Here is a 7,310-nt window from a genome sequence, read left to right on the forward strand (position 1 = left end):
TTTCCTTGTGAATAAGTTGGGAAAATGGGGAGCGGCCTACAGAATGTATCCGTAAGGGCACAACGATATAAGACTACTTTGGGGCTCCGTTCAGATGAGAACGCATAGGGCATTTGTACCAACACTCCTGCCATTAATGTATATCTGTAAACACTGAGGATGCAATGGTATGAAAGCTTCTCTCAACAATGTATATATGAACCTGAATAGAATCCTTTTTGACCAATGTGCCAATGCACACCTTGCTTCAAATACAATAATAAAAAAAGTTAAAAAATAAAATAAATCAGCCCCTTAGTGTTGTGTTATTTCAACATATTTGAAGGTTCTCTAAACATATTTTCTGGAAGGCAAACAAAATTGACTATTGAGCGGGTTTATACTCTAGTTTTACCCTTAAACCCCCTTTGAAATGGTGTAAAGAGCACACAAACTGTACAGTGGAACAATGGCAGCTAGAGTCACAGTGACAAAACACCTTTTACAGATGTAGCGCCGCTTATCCAGCGGCGGCGCCCGCCGGACAACCCCCGCTGGCGAGTCCCACATGCACGCGCGTCCCAATTTCCCGTCGGCTGGGAAGGGGAACCCTGCCCGTCTCCGCTTCAGGGAGATGGGCAGGGTTACGGGGGGGGGTGGGGGTGGTATGGGGTCCCGACAGTCATTAGTCCAATGTCGAGTCAAAATATTGGGTGGCCGTCGGGCACCCATCTGTCTGAGTTTTGACAGTCGGGATCCCGACGTCGGGTAATGACTGTCGGGATCCCGACTGTCGGGAACATGTCCGACACCCCACGTGTTTGGGTTTGGCAATTGCCAGGAGAACATCTGATGTCTGAGTGTACAGTACCTACAGTAAAGCATGGAAATGGCGTTATGCTGTTTCAATAGATTAATTATCACATTTAGAGATTTAAGGCCCATACACACTTGCCGACTTTGAGCTGAAAGCCGCTCAAAACAGCAAGGGTGCCAACACTGGTTACGCCACTGTTCGCACCCTGTGTTTTCGGACTGTCTGATTTTTTCCTAGAGAAAAGGCTTGTAGTTATTAATTACTATTTATTACACTAGCAGTAAAATAACATCAAATTATATACTAAAAAACATGCCTTTGACATTGTTAATTAACGCAGGCCTCCTATAATCCTATCCTCGTCTCTGTCGATCTCCCGCTTGCGTCTAACTCCTGTCACTGTCACCCTAGAACCCTTCGACTATCTTGAGGCGTCTAACTAGATGTCTTCGGCCAAGACTCGTCGACCCAGTGACCATATACGGGTCGGAATCAGGATCATTGTTTACTACAACAGTCTATACTACTTGCATTTCTTTTGCATTATTAAACAGTTGACAAATTTATAACCAAACCTTGTATCTGTGTGTTAATTATAGAGTAAGTTTTTATAATGATATTGGCGTTATTTATTTGATGTGGCTGGCACCGGGGACACCTATCAGCCGATAGTAGGTTTATCAGTCAACAACATGTAACATTAATTAAACCTGCTCCTTTGCAAAGCATAGGAAGCCTGTGTTAATTAACAATGCCAAAGGCAGGTTTTCAGTAAATAATTTGATGTTATTTTACAGCTAAAGTGTAATGAATAGTAATTAATAATTACAAGTATTTACTGTCTTGTGCACATTACGGTAAATGTATGTTTGTTGTATCCTGCTCTAATTATACCGTTGTTTGCCCTGTACTGTACATCTGTTTAGAATTTTTGTGCTTTAAATTAGATGCTTACTGGATGGTTCTAAAGACAAATAGGTTTTCAGTTATGCTAATACATAAAACGAGTTAGTAAAACAAGCAGATAAAACGGGTCTATAAAAATATAACAAATATTAATTTGTGAAAGTCCAAAGGCAAATATAGAAATTTGCTGTCCAACATAAACAACACAAAGAAGACAATCTGGGGCAAATGCATATAGGGTTTTTTCTGAGTCACTCGGAAAGGCACAACCACTCTCTAATGGACAAAACCATGTGCGCTGCAGGTGGGGCTAATTTGGGTGTTTTATTGTTTCTGTGCAGAGTAAATACTGGCTGCTTTATTTTTACACTGCAATATAGATATCAGTTTGAAGTACAAACCCACCCAAATCTAACTCTCTCTGCACATGTTACATAAGCTCCACCTGCAGTGCACATGGTTTTGTCTTAGAGAGTGATTGTGCCTTTCCGAGTGAATCAGAATAACCCTCATAGTTTAGCTCAAGCAGAAAACTACAGTACCAGTGTTTAACGAGCCAACCAGAATCAGTGCCATTGTGTCATCTCTTCTAAGTGTTGCCTATTCCATTCAGGGTAACCTCTGTAGCGCATCCAAAATGGCTGCCTCATCTAGTACATTTCTTGGGTGGATTATGTAACCTTTGGAATTTATTATTCTATATAACTGCAATAACCCATTAACCTCACCGTGTCCATTATCTTCACTAGGACCCCTGTCTTGTGCTGTTTTCTTCATGCTGTAATCCTGAAACTCTGTGCTATCTTTTCGATGAATGGGGTCATGGAGGCCTTAGAGCAGGGCTGGGCAACACCAGCCCTCCAGATGTTAATGAACTACACATCCCAGGATGCTTTGCATTAGTTTTGCTATGTGGCCATGCTGAAACTGATGAAAGGCATGCTGGGATGTGTAGTTCATCAACATCTGGAGGGCCGGTGTTGCCCAGCCCTGCCTTAGAATCATGCTGGAGAAAATCGCTATAAAAATAAAATGAGGATGATGATTGTTTAGTCTCATAGCATATTGCATAAGTTGGTACCATCTGTATGCAATGGAATATACAGTAACGAAATAAGCCAAACACACCACAATAATGCATTAGTATAGAATAGACCAGGGGTAGCCAACTCCAATCATAGCACTCGGGATACCAACAGTTAACATTTTCCAGGTCTCCTCACAGAATCACAAGTGAAGTAATTAGCACCACCTGTGGATCTATAAAAAGTGTGTCAGTGAATAATGAGTGCACCTGTGCAGCAGCTAGGTGGTCTGGAAAAGGTGAACTGTTCGTGGCTCTCGGGACTGGAGTTGGCTACCACTAATCTATACAGCCTGGAAAGACCAAGGGATTGATTCTGAAGTACAGACAAAGGGGAAAAGTCAAGGTGGTTCCATGCAATCGCTCTAACAGTGCCCAGTCCACCGCCCGATCTGGGTAAGTTGCCACCAACACAGAATAGGACAGACACGCGCAAGTGTGTAAAGACGTGCCTGCTTATGCACCGTATGCAACAACTTGCTGTTTGGGGGCCCTGGCATCGTGTGATGTCAGCCACCTGCCCCAGCAGACATCGAACCACCTGCGTTCCCAGGCGAATGCCCAGCATTTTCATGGAGACGCCCATAAAACGCTGGGTATTTCCCTGCTCCAGCCACGTTTCTACCCCCGTCTGTCCCCGACCCTCCCTCCCCCCAACGAACGGCCAGGCAAGTGTGTAACTCGCAGAAGCCATTCGGTGCCAGGGTTTGCACATGTGTAGAAATGCGTATGTGCACACCTCAACCATCGGAACTGGGGATGAATTCGGATCGCTCCGAGCAATCCTGAATCGGCTCTAATATCTAAACATTGGAATCCTGAAGAGTTGCCCGTTATCTTGATGCCTGCATTACTGTGCTCATGAAAAATCAATAAAACAAATATGCTAAAGGAAAACTGCGCTAATGCACAATTACATCTTCTACTCTACTCATCAGATAATTTTAATGAAAAATATTTTAGGTCATTTTGGAATTTTTCTATTTGATATTTTTCATTTAAAAAAAAATAGAATGCCATGGATTTTAAGTTCACTAAGTGTCAAGATCCTGAAAATCTTCCATACTCTAAGCTTCTAATCACTAAGCCGAGTAAACCTAATGTGACTTAATTAATACACTCCGACAGCGTGTCGCAGGACCTCACGGATAATTATATGCAAATATGATGTTAATGAACTTTCCACATGTATTTCACATTCACCCCCCTCATTTACCGAATTACATTCAGCTCAGCCGTGTTTATCAGCAGATTTATTCCATAGGTCACTTGTAGACGTTGCATTAGCTCAATTAACTTATTGATAATGATGTTAAAACAAGTCATTAATAAGCAGTGGAAGCTAGTCTGATATCCGTTAGCCAACAAAATGAGAGAGGAAAAAAAGAAAAGTATATCGGCATTTGTGGAGTTTACTAGGTGCCATAGCACGAAGGCTAAAGTTGCATTGAACAGGATCTAGGCCTGTCACAGCTCCAATTTGATGAAGATCATAGCTTGACAGATTCTGTGCCAGATGCACTAAGCTTCAAAAGTGATAAACTGGAGAGTGATAAACAACCAACCAGTCAGCTCCTGCCTGACATTTTTCAAACAGTCTGTGACATGGCAGGCAGGAGCTGATTGGATGGCTGTTTATCCGTCTCCGTTTTATCACTTTTGAAGCTTAGTGCATTTTGCCCTCTGTCTCTTGAAATAGACAGAGACCATTCAGGGGGAGTCCCTGATTCTTCTCTCTGGTTGAGGCAGTGTCTAGGGTACTGGCTTCTTTGCCGCAAAAAAAAATTAGCCAGAGACGTGGGCTACTTGGTGAATCCTCATTTTCAGTTCTCTTTTATGTTGGTGGTCATATACCTATGCGGCGCCATAGTAAACCTTTCAGCGAGTTTAGAGAATATACTGTTGGGCAGCACGGATGGTGTAATGGTTAGCATTACTGCCTCACAGCACTGAGGTCATGGGTTTGATTCCCACCATGGACCTAACCGTGCGAAGTTTGGATATTTTCTCACCGTACTTGTGTGGGTTTCCTCCGGGTACTCCGGTTTCCTCCCAAAATAAAAAAATATACTGGTAGGTTAATTGGCTCCTAAAAAAATTAACCCAAGAATGAATGTGTGCGTGTATATGTGGTAGGGAATATAGATTGTAAGCTCCACTGGGGCAGGGACTGATATGAATGTTCAACTATTCTCTATAAAGTGCTGCAGAATACTGTATGTGTGCGTTATATAAATAAATACTGTTGGAGCATGGGTAACCCAGTAGTTCTTCTGAAAGACTTTTACTGTACTGTCTTGCCAGCAGTCTATTCCCAAGGAAAAAGTGAATTAAGAGGGCATATAATCAGGGCAGCCGAGGGGGGGGGGGGGGGGGAGCGGGTACTAATTACCCGGGCCCAGGCTTGCTGGAGGGGCCCTGGACCGACCCCCTCCCTTCCCCCTCCATCCCTCCCAGGCAGAAGAAGCAGCACACACCTTCAGCATGTGCTGTGCTGATAGCAGGCTCAGCATGAGCGTCTCACTGACAGTATGATAGCTCATGCTGAGCCTGCTTAGGCCACCAAAATTTTACTGGGGCCCGGCATTCCTCTTGGCTGTTTTATGCAGCAGAACCGTACAATAGAAAACTACTCTATAGCTGTGTACACATGCTTAGATTTTTCCCTGTTTTCTATTCGATTTTGCTTATAGAAGCAAAATCGAATCCACGTCGAATGGTTTTTAGGACACTTTCGATCTGCATTCGATTCGATCCCGTTTTCTCAAAATCGAATAGAAAAATCTACTGTGCAGCCAAGAAAATCTCGAATTCGATCCAGTAATGAGTACATTGTACCCACATTGTGAAATCGAATCGAATGCAAAAAGTACAGATCTAATGCCAAATCGAATGGGATGATCTAATGCCAGATCTAATAGAAAATCGAATCTAACATCAAATCTAAAGCAAATCTAAGCGTGTGTACAGGGCTTGAGATTTGCTTTAGATTTGATGTTAGATTCGATTTTCTATTAGATCTGGCATTAGATCATCCCATTCGATTTGGCATTAGATCTGTACTTTTGCATTCGATTCAATTTCGAATTCACAATGTAGACACAATGTACTCATTCAATTTACTGGATCGAATTCGAGATTTCATTGGCTGCACAGAAGATTTTTCTATTCGATTTTGAGAAAACGAATGCAGATCGAAAGTGTCCTAAAAACCATTCGATGTGGATTCGATTTTGCTTCTATACGCAAAATCGAATAGAAAACAGGGAAAAATCTAAGCGTGTGTACACAGCTTTACACTGCAATTTAGATATCAGTTTGAACACAACCGACCAAAATCTTACTCTCTCTGCACATGTTACATCTGCCCTACCTGCAGAGCAGAATTGTTGTGTCAATTTGCTAACAAACTGTGCCCTGCGATCAGGTCTGAATTAGGCCCAGACCACAGAAGAAACAGGTGTCACACCCCGGTTCATCGGCACATAAAATTCTTAATAAGTAATTTACTGTGAGAGCATACTTAAATTTAACATATGTTATCCAATAACCATCATGCTTAAAATACCCAACCTGGCATATTACAAATGGAATCTATATAAAATATATAACAAATCGACTTCCGGTTCCGGCTAATGGCGTGAGCAGCTCACCTCAGCCAGCTCCGTCCACGGCCGCCCCCAGACATAGTTAAACGGCTCGCCGAGCCTCTTCTCCGCCCGCCGCCGACTCCCGCTGTCAGAGGGGACCGAGCGCACGGACGCCCGCCCGGCTCCTGCACGCAGATCAGCTGCAGAGCGGGGATATCGGGAGAGACGGCGCCTCAGCGTGACGAGGCCTCTCTCCTCCCCACACACATTGTCAGCCCCATCGTTCCACTGCCAGCCGGGAGCCCCGGCCACCAACACCCGCCGGGCTCCAACAATAATAAAGCTATTAATAGCTATAGATACGGGGAGTGACGTCATCGCAGGGTGCTGCATCCTTCCCCCCCCCTCCTCAAAGCACCTCTCTCCCTGCGGCACATCTCCTCCAGGGGGCTGAATACCCCAATCCCCCCCCCTCCCTTTCTCACCTATCACAGCAAAGTTCAGCACAAAATGAGTCAGAGGGACAAATTTCTGGCCCCAACTGCCACACCTATGGCCCAGCAACCCTTGCAGCCTAGACAGGAGAGAAGGAGAGCTGCAGGGAACATGGCACCAGATGACACAGGGGAAAACACACTCCCTGCGTCTAAGAAAATTGCAGGTGAGGATAACAGTCCAGCTGGACATGCAAGCCACGGAAATGATACCCCTGTCACTTACAGGGAGGTGGTTGAGGCCATAACTGCTACGATGACCCCACTGTTATCTAAGGCGGTCTCCGACATTACAGCCCAACTCCAACAACTCACACAGAGAGTCACTATTACCGAAAATCAGATTGGAGCCCAATCCCATGACATTGCCGATATTCAATCACAGGTCAAACAACTCACCAAGGACAATTACCAATTATGGTCAAAAGTTGAGGACATGG

The sequence above is a fragment of the Crinia signifera genome, chromosome 2, assembly GCF_055691185.1.
Source record: "Crinia signifera chromosome 2, ASM5569118v1, whole genome shotgun sequence".
In the NCBI taxonomy this organism is placed as follows: domain Eukaryota; kingdom Metazoa; phylum Chordata; class Amphibia; order Anura; family Myobatrachidae; genus Crinia; species Crinia signifera.